The sequence below is a fragment of the Mustela nigripes genome, chromosome 2, assembly GCF_022355385.1.
Source record: "Mustela nigripes isolate SB6536 chromosome 2, MUSNIG.SB6536, whole genome shotgun sequence".
Taxonomy (NCBI): Eukaryota; Metazoa; Chordata; class Mammalia; order Carnivora; family Mustelidae; genus Mustela; species Mustela nigripes.
In genome coordinates this window covers 201,327,595-201,343,155 of record NC_081558.1, presented here as the reverse complement: position 1 = coordinate 201,343,155, position 15,561 = coordinate 201,327,595, and the positions used below count along the sequence as shown (strand labels likewise).

At 40.4% G+C, this 15,561-nt stretch overlaps 1 protein-coding gene and 1 non-coding gene across 7 annotated transcripts in view; both read left to right on the top strand.

Moving 5' to 3' along the window:
• The window catches only part of APP (amyloid beta precursor protein), a 262,344-nt gene that overhangs the window by 201,625 nt on the left and 45,158 nt on the right, over positions 1 to 15,561 (top strand). The window lies entirely within an intron of this gene.
• LOC132012680 (U6 spliceosomal RNA) lies at positions 9,041 to 9,144 on the top strand. The gene has a single exon (XR_009402682.1). It is a non-coding gene; the product is annotated as a U6 spliceosomal RNA (small nuclear RNA).

Genomic DNA, 15,561 nt, shown 5'->3' with positions numbered 1-15,561 from the left:
TAAGCCGCTGCCTTCGGCTCAGGTCATGATCTCAGGGTCCTGGGATCGAGTCCCGCATCGGGCTCTCTGCTCGGCAGGGAGCCTGCTTCCCTCTCTCTCTCTCTCTGCCTGCCTCTCCATCTACTTGTGATTTCTCTCTGTCAAATAAATAAATAAATAAATCTTTAAAAAAAAAAAAAATCTGCAGGAAAATAGAACAGTTTTATTAGGTCACTTTATTTTATTTTATTTTATTTTATTAGGTCATTTAAAAATTATATTTATTATCATTTTATTTTATATATATTAATACATTATTATTTTTATTTTATTTGGTCAGGGGTAACAGGTGCTCTTGAGATGACGGGTCTTTTCTAGTCTTAGGCACTGCTGGTATCTTTAGTGACACAACTGTATCTGCTTCGGTAAATTAATGCTCCCATTAGCGTAGAATTCTCTGTTGTGAACAAAAGTGGGGAATAAGCTAGGCACAGTGGAAAGAGGAAGGGCAAAAATGGGAATTGGTGTGTAATTGGCAAGGACAGTAAAGGGTGGCTGATCGGACCGTAGGATTTATGATGATGCCCATGAACTCGGCCCCGGCCTCGCTCACCACGGTGCTTTCCCGAGGACTCCCATCTGTCCGTGCTACTTCCATGACCCTCTGCCATTTGGTTATCTGCCCAATTCACATTCTTTGACATTCTTGATCTATTAAGTATGTTGTCTGGTTTTACTTTCTTGTCAGAGTGTGAGGCTGTTCATTTGATTTGCTTCACCAATGAGTATGAATTATCAAAACTGCTCGATTTGCTTTATGAGAGCTTGCTGGTTTATTATTTTATAGTAATTTTTCAGTTCTGTTTGAATTATTATGTGCAAGTTCCCAGGCACATCCATATATTACTTCATGTTTTCCCTTTTTTAAAGAAACAAAAGTTATTTGCATGCAAATTATGACGTTTCCTTGCAAGAAAAGGCTGATGGTATTATTTATAGGGGGGGGGAGTCCCCTTCTTCATTTAAAATAATTGTTCAGGACTTTGCTGTTTATCCAGCAAGTGATAGAATCAGTATGTTCATGAGAATATGCATTCTCTTCGATGCCCCTGTGCTGTTTTAATTGTCTTTTAACCCTTCCAAGAGGCAGAATCCCTTCATCTCTGTTCAGCTCACCCTTTGCTTTGTCAAACTGCTATTTCAAAATGATTGGGGTTTTATGCCCTGTGTAATCTTCTTTAAATCTTTGCTAAAAGGATTCTTTTCTACCCTTTCAATCAGCACGGAGGTTATTTATCAAAGTGTTTCACTTTGCAGCTACCTCAAGGCTAAAAAAATTGGTGTTCACAATTCTGAGACGGCTGGCTCACAGAATGCTGTAAGGCCAATTTATGAGGAAGGCAGGAGGAAGCAAAGGGGAAGCAAGGCATCATTGTTTCATACCCTGGGCTTTTTTTTTTTTTTCTTTTGGCTTTCAAAATTAATAAAAACATGCGTTATTATAAACCAGATGTTGGAAAGGTCTCTGGCTGAATAAATCCACAGTGAATGGGGTAGGAGTGAAATATGTGTCAGGAGATCAAGGAACTCGAGCTCATGAAAGAATGCTTATAATTTAGTATTACAATTTTACTATGGCCTCTTGATAAAATGCTCTACTCTTAGGGGAAAATTCAGCATGCTTATTTCAGAGACAGTGTTTCCATTCTCTGCCCCTAACAATCCTACTGGTTTGAGGATTTAATGAATCCAAAGAAGTCTAAGTTTAAAATAGAATATTTATAGCATTTGCCAAATGAACAAAATGGAACATTCATTTCTACTGAGAATTTTAAGTATCCTTATGTATAATTGTTAGTCAAGGAAGAGCATCAAGGAGAAAATAAATCTTAAGACAAAGTGAGAGATCACTACCACTGTCAACTTACTGGTTTTGTTTTTTATAAGGAAGTGTACGTCCATTTATTATTTATATTTATTATTTTATAGCTGATTTAAGTATTTAAGTCATAAATTACCAAAGACATGTTCCTTTAGTTTTATGATAGTCTCCAGGCTCCTTTTCATGAGTTCCCCGGTGCAGTCACCTGAATTACAGGTACGGCCAGTGTTTATTTGCCTGCCTCTACATGTATTATCTTTGTCCCCCTCTTAGCAAGACAGTTGCTCTTCGGAATGGACCCATTCTCTTTATTTATTTATTTTAAATTGAGGTATAATTGACATAAAACATTACAATGGTTCCAGGTATACACCATAATGATTCAATATCTGTATACATTGCAAAATGATCACCATAATAGTTCTAGTTAACAACTGTCCCTATACAGAGTGACCAAAAAAGATGTTTTTTTTCTTGTCATGAGAACTCTTAAGAAGCTTTTAAGTATGCATACAGTCGTAATAATTATAGTCAGTATGTTGTATATTATGTCGCCATGACTTCTCGTCTGGCTAGAAGTTTATACCTTTTGCCCCCCTTTATCCATTTTGTCCACTTCCCAACCCCTGCTTCTGGCAACCACCCGTCTGTTTTCCACATCTATGAGTATGGTTTATTTTAGATTCCTCGTAGAAGTGAGACCGTATCATATTTGTCTTTCTCTGATTGACTTATTTAACATAATGCTCTCAAGGTCCATCCTGACAGATGGCAAAATTTCATCCTTTTTTATGGCTAAATCATACTCCACTGTAGGTAATGACTGTATATGTGTGTGTCTGTGTACATGTGTTTGTGCATGTGTGTAGACCGTATCTTCTAGCCATTCACACTCCCATTGTTTCCATGTCTCGGTCATTATAAGTAATGCTGCGGGTGAACACGGGGGTGTTCTCATTTTCTTTGGATAAATACCCAGAAGTGAGATCGCCGGATCGTAGGGTATCTCGTTTTTAATTTTTGAGGAACATCTGTGTTGTCTTCCGTAGTGGTTGCACCAGTTTCCATTTCTGCTAACAGCGCACACAAATTCCCTCTTCTCCACATCTTCACCAACACTTGTTATTTCTTGGCCTTTTGATACTAGCTTCTAACAAGTGTGAGGTGAAATCACACTGTGGTTTTGATTTGCATTTCCCTGATAGTTTATGATGTGGAGTATCTCTTCACATGTCTGTTGGCCATCTCTGTAGGTCTTCTTTGGAAAAATGTCTGTTCAAATCCTTTGCCCATTTTTTAATTAGATTGTTTTTGTGGGCTTTTGTATTTTTTTGTTTTTATATTTTGTTTTTGCATTTGAGTTGTGAGGGTTCTTTATATTTTTTGGATATTAAACTCTTACTAGATAGATGATTTGCAGATATTTTTCTCTCATTCAGTAAGCTGCCATTTCATTTTGGTGGTGATTTCCTTTCCTGTGCATAAGCTTTGTAGTTTGATATAATCCCACTTGCTTACTTCTGCTTTTGTTACCTCTGCTTTTAGAATAAGACTAAGACTGACTTCAAGGAGCTTACTGTTTTCTTCTAGGAGTTTTATGGTTTCAGATCTTACATTCAGGTCTTTAATCCATTTTTTAATTCTTTTTGATATGTGGTGTAAGATAGGGTCCAGTTTTGTTCCTTTGCATGTGGCTGTTCAGTCTCCCCAGGACTGTTTGTTGAAGGGGAATATCCTTTTCCAGTTGTATGTTTTGGACTCTTTCATCATAAATTAATTGACCATACGTATGTGGGTTGATTTCTGGGCTGTGTTCTGCTCCATTGATCTATGTGTCTATTTTCATGCCAATATCTGCTCTTTTTTTTTTTTTTAAGATTTTATTTATTTATTTGACAGACAGAGATCACAAGTAGGCAGAGAGGCAGACAGAGAGAAAGGAAGGGAAGCAGGCCCCCTGCTGAGCAGAGAGCCCGATGTGGGGCTCGATCCCAGGAACCTGGGAGGGATCATGACCCAAGCCGAGGGCAGAGGCTTTAACCCACTGAGCCACCCAGGCGCCCCAATATCTGCTCTTTTGACTACTAGAACTTTATAACCTGATTTGAAACCAGGGAGCATGAGGCCTCTAGCTTTGTTCTTCTTTCTCAAGATTTCTTTGGCTATTTAGAACTTTCTGCATCAAAATGCTTATTTTAATAAATACATTGTCAAGTGAACTTGCATATAAACATTTTAATCTTCAAAATGAGAAAGTATATTATAACAGTAGTGCCCTAGCTTTCTGACCCTTTGACTGCCATGTTAATATGTTTCTAACCAACAAAATAAAACCTGTCATCACCAGTGAATTCATATCTCACACCCAGCTGGTCTGCAAAATCTCTTAGGAGGTTACAGCCCTTAAGTCCATAGTGGCTAGTTCAGTGTTTTGTGTGTATTTAGCTCTCGATACTTTTTTTGGATGTGATGTGTAAGCTGTCCTTTTCGTGATTAGGAGTTTAATTATTGAATCTAAAACTGCAGTGTATGTGTCATCCCAGATGATCTGTGGACATCCTTGATAAAGGCCTTTCGAAGCTGACATACATAATTTGTCGTATGTAAACTATCACTATGTAAATGACTCAAGAAAATGGCAGCAGTTTTCCTGAATAATTTTTAGAATTTTCCTTCTGGCAAATAGATATTTTCTTTTCTGTATTTCTGACCCATAATTTTAAAGGAAAAGTCAATCCTACAGCAATATTGAAAAGATTATATTTTCTAGGGGCACCTGGGTGGCTCATTCGGTCAAGCATCTGACTCTTGCTCTCAGCTCAGGTCTTGATCTCAGGGGCTGTGGGTTCAAGTCCCACAATGGGCTCCACACCGGGCATGGAACCTACTTTAAAAATATATATATATACTTTCTAGGCAGGATGAATGTCAAAAGGTTTTATTTAAAGAAATAAGCACAACCTCCACTGTTTTGGCAGACAAATTGTAGACATTAACTTGTAATTCACAGTGGTCTTGTGAATCTTCATTGATCTTGTTTCCTGCAGTTCGGGTGTACACTGGCCGTCATTAGATGACTCAGGCATCAACCACGTTGTTCACTTCATGTCCTTGCAGGAGCTCCCTGGGGATTAGTTTTTCGGTCTAAATAAGTATCTGTTCAAACCTTTGGCCTATTTTTTAATTGGGTTGTTTGCCCTTTTTATTATTGAATAGGAAGAGTTCTTTATTATACTCTGGATACTAGACTTAACAGATACATGATTCGAAAATATTTTCTCTTTCTGTAGGTTGTCTTTTCATTTTCTTGATATCCTTTGAACACGCAAAATTTTTGAACTCTGAAGTCCAGTTTAGCGATTTTTTTTTTTTAAGATTTTATTCATTTATTTGACACAGAGAGAGAAAGATCACAAGTAGGCAGAGAGGCAGGTGGAGACAGAGAGGGGAAAGCAGGCTCCCTGCTGAGCAGAGAGCCCGATGCGCGGCTCGATCCCAGGACCCTGCGATCATGACCTGAGCCGAAGGCAAGGGCTTATTTACCCACTGAGCCACCCAGGCATCCCTAGCGATTTTTTTTGATGTAACTGCTTGTGCATTATGTCTAAGCATCATCGCCACATCCAAGATCAAAAGATTGATACCGACGTTTCCTTCTAAAAGAGTTTTACACTTTAGCTCTTGCAAATAAATCTTTGATTCATTTTAAGTTATTTTTGTTTTCATTTTGCGTGAATTTTTATTAGTGGTGTGAGGTAAGGATCCGATTTCATTCTTTCACATTTGGACGCCCAGTGTCCCAGCACCATTTGTTGAAAAAGACTGTATTCTTTCTGCCTTGAATGGTTTTGACACCCTTGGCAGAAGTAAGTTGACCAGAAATGCATGGATTTATTTCTTGACTCTCAGTTCCTTTCCTTTGGTCTGTACAACTGTCTTATTACTATGACATGGTTTTGATTCGTGTAACTGTGTAGTACGTTTTGAAATCGAGAAATGTGAATCTTCACCTTTGTTCTTTTTTAAGATTATTTTGACTGTTTGGCATCCCTTGCCTTTCAATGTGAATTTTAGGGTCTTCCCCTCCCTATTTCTGTAAAAATATCATTGGAATTTTAAAAGGCGTTGCATTAGATCTATAGATCAATTTGGGTAGTACTGCTATTGTAATTCCTTTAATGAAGTCTTAACACTCTAGCTACTTGAACGGATATCCACTATGAAATGATTACATTTTTACCCCATTCAGGAGGGTTACTGCTTAGAAGTCAAGGCAAATTAATTTAGCAAATTGTCACCATTTACTCAAAAATTTTGCTTGACGACTGTGACACATCAGTAGTTTTTGTCTGTTCTCGTGCCATTTTTCTTCTGTCTCAGTGTGTGGACACCTCGACCAAGTGCGTGAAGCTCAAAGCAGTGCCTCCCGCAGTAATTCTGCCTGTTCCTAGGACGATCCAGTTCAGGTCTCAAGTGGCTTCTTAATTCACCAGCTGTAATGTATGGTCCTGTCATTTGAATCAAAATCCAAAAAAGAAATTTTTAGTAACTAAAAATGACTGAGGAGTGAAGCCTGACCATAGCGGTGGCTGCTAGACTCCTTTCTGGCATACAACCCTCCAGCAGTTGTGTCCTGATTTTATTTTATTTATTTATTTATTTTTTATCTTTTTTTTTTTTGGCAGAGTCTTGGGAACAACTAATGGTTTTTAGACTGGAAGAGGAGCTGGTTATTTTGCCTTTCACAAGCAGCTGCCTTCGAGGTTTATATTTTGAAAGAGGAGAAAAAGTGTAGTAGATCTGTCACCCTGGATATAGAGGTGCATTGAAATTGAGATTAATTTTGAAATGCATTTCCACAAAGACTGGCAATGAGACGAATGTGTTTGCATGTGAGACAGAATATGGAAGGAATGTTAGTTCACCTCTTGCCGTTTAACTCAGAAACAAATTTTGCAGTGCATTCCCCTTCCGAGCCCTACCTATTACCTTTTGTGAACTGTTCTCCTGTCATCTCTACGATGGGCTTCTTGAGAAAGTAAGTCACAGACAGTAAGGTACATACCTGATCAACAAGAGATCAGTACACTAACCTATTTCAAATTATGAGGCAGTTGAACAAAGGAATGTGACCAGCTAGGAATCCAAACACTATCCAGAGATAGTTTTTCGGACTTTGAGTCAGAAACAGGTGATCAAAGGCCCAAGGCCAGGGGTGTTACTTAATTACAACTATTGTTCACAGATATATTAACCTAAGACAGTGAGTTTAAAATAGGCTACTTAATGTTTTTTTTTTTTTTAAGATTTTATTTATTTATCAGAGAGAGGAGGGGGGAGAGAGCGAGCACAGGCAGACAGAGAGGCAGGCAGAGGCAGAGGGAGAAGCAGGCTCCCTGCTGAGCAAGGAGCCCGATGTGGGACTCCATCCCAGGATGCTGGGATCATGACCTGAGCCGAAGGCAGCTGCTTAACCAACTGAGCCACCCAGGCGTCCCTGTTTTTTATTTTTTGTTTAAAATTTTATTTGTTAGAGAGAGAGGCGAGCACAAGCAGGGGGAGCAGCAGGCAGAGGAGGAAGCATGCTCTCCACGGAACAAGGAGCCCGATGTGGGGCTCCATCCCAGGATCCTGGGATCATGACCTGAGCTAAAGGCAGACCCTTAACCAACTGAGCCACCCAGACATCCCAAATGTGTTTAATTTTGTATAAATATTATTCATTTACATAGGCTTATTAAAACATGCGTTAAATTTTCTGTGCCTTTGCTCTTGGTTTGGGGGCATTTAGATGAGCCTGCCCATCTCCTAGGAGCAGAGAGAAAAACCATGTGTTCAGCTTCCTCTTTCACATTGAACTTGGTAAGCCTGGTCCCAAGATGCACAGAGACCATAGATATGGTCTTCCATATCTTCTCTTAGAGAAGGAAGAAGGGGAGCAGAAGCAAAAGCCTGAGCCAGCTGGGCCGTGGCCCACTCTTCATGTCTTCTCTTTCCGAGGCTGTAATAGTGACAATAGTGAGTTGCTTCTGAAGCTTTGCCAAGTTATGAAGGAACTTCTGGGGCCATGAGCAGTGGAGAACTGGGAGTACAGGAAGGAACATGTCTCTCTCTCTCTCTTTTTTTTTTAACATTTTATTTATTTGTCAGGGTGGGGAGGGGGCGCATCAGGCAGGGGGAAAGCTCCCCCTGAGCAAGGATCCTGATGTGGGACTCCATCCCAAGACCCTGGGATCATGACCTGAGTCGAAAGTAGATGTTTAACCAACTGAGCCACCCAGGTATCCCAGGAGGGAACATCTCTTATTAAAATGATGATACTTATTAGCATTTCATACTGTTTTTATTTAGCAAACTCCAGAAGCAAACCAAATCTCACATTCTGTGTTTGGGGTGGGGGTCGGGGGAGGTTGAAAGATTGCTGTTCAAAATTCTGAGTTAGTCACTCTTCTGCCAAAAGCCTTCCTTCATCTTACTGGTTACTGACTTGAAAGAATTAAAGTGGGTTTACTCTCAAATGGTAGTCAGTATATTTGATAGAAAGGAAAGTTGTGGGGTGCCTGGGTGGCTCAATGGGTTGAGCCTCTGCCTTCAGCTCAGGTCATGATCTCAGGATCCTGGGATCGAGTCCCTTATCAGGCTCTCTGCTCAGCAGGGAGCCTGATAGCCCCTGTCTCTCTGCCTACCTCTCTGCCTACTTGTGATTTGTCTGTCAAATAAATAAATAAAATCTTAAAAAAAAAAAAATTAAAAAGACAGAAAGGAAAGTTGCCAGACATGCTCTTTTTTGATATGACATCTACCATAAGAAAAGTATTAATGTATCTAGCTGGATGGGAAAGCATTAATCATTCATAATGTGACCTTTCTGTACTGCATTAAAACTGTTTTCTTTACCTAAAGACTTTGACCAAATAACAGATGCTTCTTGCTGTTCATAAGTTTCTAATATACCAATAAGCATTTTCTAAAATGTTTATGTATGAAACTTTGTTGTTATGGTTAATAGTTACTATTTTTAAATTGTTATAGTTCTCTTGTCAGATTTTATCCAAAAAAATTTAAAAAGAAACTACCATTCTCATTGCCACCGAGCTATCTCTGACAAACACTTTAGTTCTCAGTCACCGCTCAAATTATTTATAAGCGGTACTAGAAGGTTTCAGAGGTATATCTGTAGTGCTCACTTGAGCACATCTCCTAAAATTGGAACAACGCAGAAAAGATTAGCATGGCCCCCACACAAGTATGAGATGCAGATTTACAAAGCATCCCCTATTTTTTTTGTATTTCACTTATATCTAGAGATAGACTGGAGGCATCTAGAGTCATAAATTCACAAAGACTGAAAATAGAAGAATAGTTGTCCGTTCTTGAGGGAAGGAGGAAATGGGGAGTTCAGGTTTAATGGTGCAGAGTTTCCGTTTGGGAAGATTAAAAAAAAGTGGGAAAAGGCATCGGTGATGGTTTTATAATAAATACTATGAACACATTTAATGCCAATGAGCTGAACACTTAAAAATGGTTAAAATAGTAAGGTTTATGTTTACATATTTTTTACCACAATAAAAGAAAAGGACATATGCGTGTCATTTGCTACCTTGAGTGGCAAAAAGATCCAAGAATTAATCAAAGGTGTTGGATCTTAGTGAGTATTTATTAAACACCTACCATTTTCCAGATTCTCTTTTCAGATATGTTGCGAGCATGGGGCAGAGTCTTTCCTACTTAGAATCTGCCTGGGGAGACTTGGGGGAAATGGAGTTGGGGAGCCGGCTGTACTCATTGAGCCGAGGGATGTTGATAGCCTTGTCTCTTGGTGTTTGGTAGTGACAAACAGCCATTGTCAGGGGTCTGACAGCCGTTCCTGACTTACACCATCACTCACTGAAGATTACTAGAGAAGGGAACCTTAGTTTTCAGCTGGCTCGACCACATCATTTCAAAGACTTAGAGCGACTGGGAAAGGCCACTTCATACGTCTGGTCAGTAAGACTGAAGACTGCCTCCACTCTGATGTCTCTATCCACTAGTATTTCTTCTGTGTCCTTGCTGAGGTCAAGCTAAATACACCTGGGTTCAGGGAACTATTTATTAAGCTTTCCACAATTTTTTTTAAATATTTTTCAAGATTTTATTTATTTATTTGACAGACAGAGATCACAAGCAGGCAGAGAGAGAGAGGGAAGCAGGCTCCCGGCTGAGCAGAGAGCCCGATGTGGGGCTCGATGCCAGGACCACTGAAATCATGAGCTAAAGGCAGAGGCTTTAACCCACTGAGCCACCCAGGCACCCCTACAGTTACATTCTAAATCCACATGATAAAAAGCTAGATGCCACCAAAAAATGTTTGAGATGAGAACCAAAATGCATTATTCTAGCTGACTAATTCATTGACTACGCAGCTCCAGCTCACGGGAACGGATGCAGAATGGCTGAGCAGTCATCCACGTTGCACAACTCTTCTTGATTACATAGTATAAATCAAAACATAATTTTTTTGAACTATCAAATTACTAATTTTAAAAAATCTGCTGTCCTACTACTATCATGATAAGCGCAAGTGAAAAGGCACTTTCATAAGCTACTGCTCGGTGTATGGGCGTCACCTATGGGACCATTTGACTCTACCTCATAAAATGTGCCGTCTTTTCTAATTTAACACCAGATGCCTGCAGATACATGCACTGACTCGTGCACTTGTGAACAGTGACACTACTGCTTGTAACTTCAACACCCCCTCTGCACTGTTGATACTTTTTTTTTTAAGATTTTGTTGATTTGTTTATTTAGAGGGTGAGCATGAGTGGGGGGAAGGGTAGAGGGAGAGAGAATTTTGAGCAGACCCCATGCGGAGTGCAAAGCCCAACACGGGGCTCCGTCTCAAGCCAAAACCAAGAGTAGGACGCCCAACCGACTGAGCCACCCAGGTATCCCTGTTTGTATTTTTTTGATCAGCATTACTACCTTTAAAATAACTATAAAGAAGAGACAAATGGTATACAAGACTCAGTTTCGCCTTATCAGACACCCCTTTAGTTTATGTTTCTCTCATTTTGAGATTCACAGCCCCTAAAGTTAAAAGGAAATTGCAATATGTGATATTGGCTGGAAACAAAACATTCCAAGAAACTTAGGTGAAAATGGTCTAAGCCACCAGTCTAAATAATCAGTGAATGTGTTAGCTCATCTGTTTTTTTCCCCCCAGGATATTACATAAATTCCATGGTTACCCTAAGAGCTCTCAGGTTTGTCTGTAATTCTAGTAACAAGGAAGGAAGTACTTTCTAATACGCTATTGCTATACTTTCTACTTATACTTTCTATTTACCTATACTCTTCTATTTAGTTGATATCAGTCAAAATGAGTTCTAGAAGTTCTTAGCGGTGTTTTTTTAAAGATTTTATTTGTTTATTTGTCAGAGAGAGAGAGAGAGCGCGCGCACACAAGCAGGCAGAGTGGCAGGCAGAGGCAGAAGAGAGAGGCAGGCTCCCCACTGAGCAAGGATCATGACCTAAGGCGAAAGCAGCTGCTTAACCCACTGAGCCACCCAGGCACCCTTAGCAATTTTTCTTAATACTGAGAACAAATGGAGTAAACCAACCAAATTTAAGTGTTTTGAGGAAAGTAACAATGACAGAAATAGCCTCTCAATTTTCTGCTAAGAATCACACTGAACACTTTCCAAACTCCTATTGGCAATGCCAGTTATCATGAGGGAAAGAGAAAAAAGAAACTGTTTCAAGAAATATCTAAACTTCCTTTAGATATTAGTGAAATAAAGGCAGGACTGTTTGTGAATTTACTAAAACACTGTTATCAAAAAAAGAGGGGTGGTAAACAGCCTCTCTTGGTTATCATGGAGTCCATATGTAGGTCAGATGTTGTATGACAATAAGCGAGTGACTTTGCTTTCTAGATCTCTTTGGTGAGGGCCTTCCTCCACACTGCTGTCTATACCTCTTCAAAGGAATAGAAAAGTGGAAGCAAACCTGTTAATTTGTAGACTAAGAGTTTTGGGGGATTTAGTGGCTTGATCAAAATTAGTGTCTATGAACGTGCTATAAAGACAGCCAAGGCCCAAGGGGTTCAATATGTCTTGCCAGAGCCCTTGGGAAATCAAGGCAGGTCTTCACGCACTTGGGTGTGAATATGTAGGCTTTTTTTAAAAAGCCGTCCCATTAGAAGAATTGGGAGTCGTCTGTGGGAGATTGGGTCTGAGTGTGCTGGTTTTATATAAGATCTTGTTCAGGGACGCCTGAGTGGCTCAGTTGGTTAAGCAGCTGCCTTCGGCTCAGGTCATGATCCCGGCGTCCTGGGATCGAGTCCCATATCGGGCTCCTTGCTCGGCAGGGAGCCTGCTTCTCCCTCTGCCTCTGCCTGCCATTCTGTCTGCCTGTGCTTGCTCTCTCCCCCTTCTCTCTCTGATAAATAAATAAAATCTTTAAAAAAAAAAAAAAAATAAGATCTTGTTCATCTGGGCTTGAGCTTGAAATCCTTGGAACAGCCCAATAGAGCGCTAGAGCGATGAGCTGACTGACTCGGGGCTCCTAGCTTGAGTTTTCCCCGCTCTTACGTGATTGCTGCAGCTTTGTGCCATCAGCCACTAAACAGAAAAGCTATTTGCCATTTGCTGAGGTCCTCAGTCTGGTTGCTGTAAGCCTTTGAAGGGCATCTGAGAGTTCATCCAACATCCTCCCATGGAAATTCTTATTCTGAAAGCCATAGGTTCTTAATGTGTTCTTGGGGCCAATCGAAGTTCAATAATATGGAGGAATTCTTGGGGAAAATACACATTCCTTGGGTGCCTGGGTCGCTCGGTTGGTTGAGCGACGGCCTTCGACTCAGGTCATGATCCTGGAGTCCCGGGAATGAGTCCCACATCAGGCTCCCTGCTCGGCAGGGAGTCTGCTTCTCCGGGTGACCTCTCTCCTTTTATGCTCTCTTTCTCTCTGATTCTCTGTCTCTCTCAAATAAATAAATGAAATCTTTAAAACACACACACACGCACACACACACATTCCTGGGCCCCACCTCTGACCTACAGAAAGCTGCATTTTGCTTACCTCTCCAGGGGTTTCTTAAATATTCAGAAGTCTTGCTTATACGAAATAGCAAAAACCTAAAGATTCTTCCAGCCTTGGATTGCAGCTTGGGTTGCTCTTGAACATGGTAGAACGGCTGCTGTTGTCATTGAAAGTTAATATATCCTGGTCAATAGGCCCCGTGGGTTTCCAGGGCTGTGACTGTAAGATGTGAAAGTGAAACATGACTAACCTCCAAGTTCAGATTCATGGAGAATTTGTCTAGGTGTGCTAGGACTGATGGTCTTATTTACCCAAGCTAAGGCTTCTTATTAGCTATGAAAAAGGATTGGCATAAACTGCTTATTAATGTTGATTAACTTTACCTAAAAGGAATAAATAACACAAGCCTAGAACTGGCTTCAATCAGAAAATGTCATCTTTCATAACGTTTTCCCCCATTTCCTTCTTTTTGTGCTCCTTTCAAAAACTGTGAATCTTCTACTCTATCAGAACCTTTTCTTCCTTTTGTAGATTCTCCATTCGCTATTATTGATAGTGACATTTTACTTAAAGAAATTGTCCATTTAGGCTCACTTCAAATTCAAAGTGATATTATTTTAATAAGGAGTGAAAGGGAAAATTGACAAAATATGCTCAGAGTTGTCAGCATTGGAGACGACAAACACTAAAGCTTCATCTTGGAGAATTGTCAGAGAGCAAGTGTCTTTCTCGGGGAACTGACAGAAACACTACCGAGAAAAGGCATGCTGAGAACCACCTCCAGGAGCGAACCCCGAGAGGCGACTCACTCTGTTAAACCATGGTATGCATAATTTGCAGGTTACACAGCAAAGCAAATTCTATTCCTTTGCTTCTTGAAGTATCTTGTGTGGTGACTGGACACAGAAATCACATACCATCTCCTTGTTTCCCTCAAAGCAAGGAGACCACGTACCTGGAAATGTCCCAGACACACAGGAAGATTGTCATTTGGCCCTTTTTCCTCCACCTGCAGTGAAGAAACATAGCAGAGTGGAACATTTGAGAACTTTCTTGGCAAATGGCCATAAAAAAAATAAAGAAAATTGAAAAGCCCCAAAGGTCGTGTACTTTCAAACCCTGAACTGAGTCATCTCTGAAATAAATCACTTCCTTGTCATCTCTTTGAAAGGTGTAGTAGGAGAAGTTCCCCCTGGAGACCCCTTGATGATTTGTACTAGGTCTCTCATCTTCGGCTATCATCTTTCCTAAAAAACACAAAAAGAAAAAGAAAGGAACAAAAATGCCTTAGAGGAAGTTGTTTTGACCTTTGCTTTTTCTTTTCTCTGGCTGTGATGAGGTGAGTGTGTTAGGGAGTTCAAGGCTGCCATAACGAAACTCCAACGCTTAAGCAGCAGAAATGGGTTTTTTGTTTTGTTTTGTTTTGTTTTGTTTTGTTTTGTTTTCTGTTTTTTCCCCCACAGTCCTGGAAACTGGAAATCCAAGATTAGGTCTTGACTAGTTCAGGGTCTCCTAAAGTCTGTCTCTCTCCTTGGCTTGAGGATAGTTGGCTTCTTGCTTTGTCCCTATCTGCTCTTTTCTCCCACAGAGTGAGGGAGCTCTTTCTCTTCCTCTTCTAAAGGACACCAATCCTATTAGAACAAGGCCGCACCCTCATGACCTCATTTAACCTTAATGACCTTCTTAAAGGCCCTGTCTCCAAATCCAGTCACATTGGGGGTTAAGGCTTCAACATATGCTTGGGGGATGGGAGAGAAGCACGGTTCAGTCTGTAACATTGGAGTAAATCGAGCTTTGGGCTGTATCTAAGGTGCCCTCCCTCTTCAACATTCCTCAGCTCTCATCTCTTTAGTGCACATGGCATGTTCCATATCTTCAGAAACTCAGGGGAGACCATAGAAGGTATTTTTCCTGCTTCTGTACCCTAAATCACTGTAACAAAGTTCCCTTTGGCGGCCTCCACTCAGCTTTTATGAACTTCAAATACCAGATCTCTTCGATATGTATAAAGCCTACACTTCACATGGAAAGATTTGGTGGCTTTTAACATTCGTTTTTCACTAATTCATCCACATATTCTTCATTTTGTCTCTGAGTGACTAAAGCCCAGCATTCCCATGTGAAAGCAGAAGGACAGACCAGAGAGCGTAACAAAGTATGTAGCATGACCTAGTCCGTAACTGGCTACTGGAAGCCATATTTTCTTCCTATCTTGACCCAGAGAACCTAGAAGTTGCTATTAAACACACTACTTTATAAAATATTCTATTCCATTCATCTGTATGTCATACAAGAATAAAGAAAAGCATTTAAGCTGCAGAGGCTTTTTTTCAAGATCCAGCTTGGTCAAATGTGAATTTTAAATTTGAAACTGAGACGCTCAGAGCCAGAAGTGGACACCAGCCGTCCTAGCTTCTCCCCGTTTGGTGGCCGAATGGAGGTTGTGGCTTTAGAGATGGTGGTGTTTTCATCACGCTGGAGTTCGTAAAACCTGAAACCTGCCAGGCATTTGCCACATGTTACACTGCCAGGGACAGCTTAGCTTCTGGCTTCTTAGAGAAGATATGGCATAACCTTTATATTTACGGGGTGTTTGAAACTGAAGCCCTTCTACTTCCGCTCTGAGCTTAAGCGCTCACACTGGTATCCAAAATTTCTGGGGCCTTAGCTGG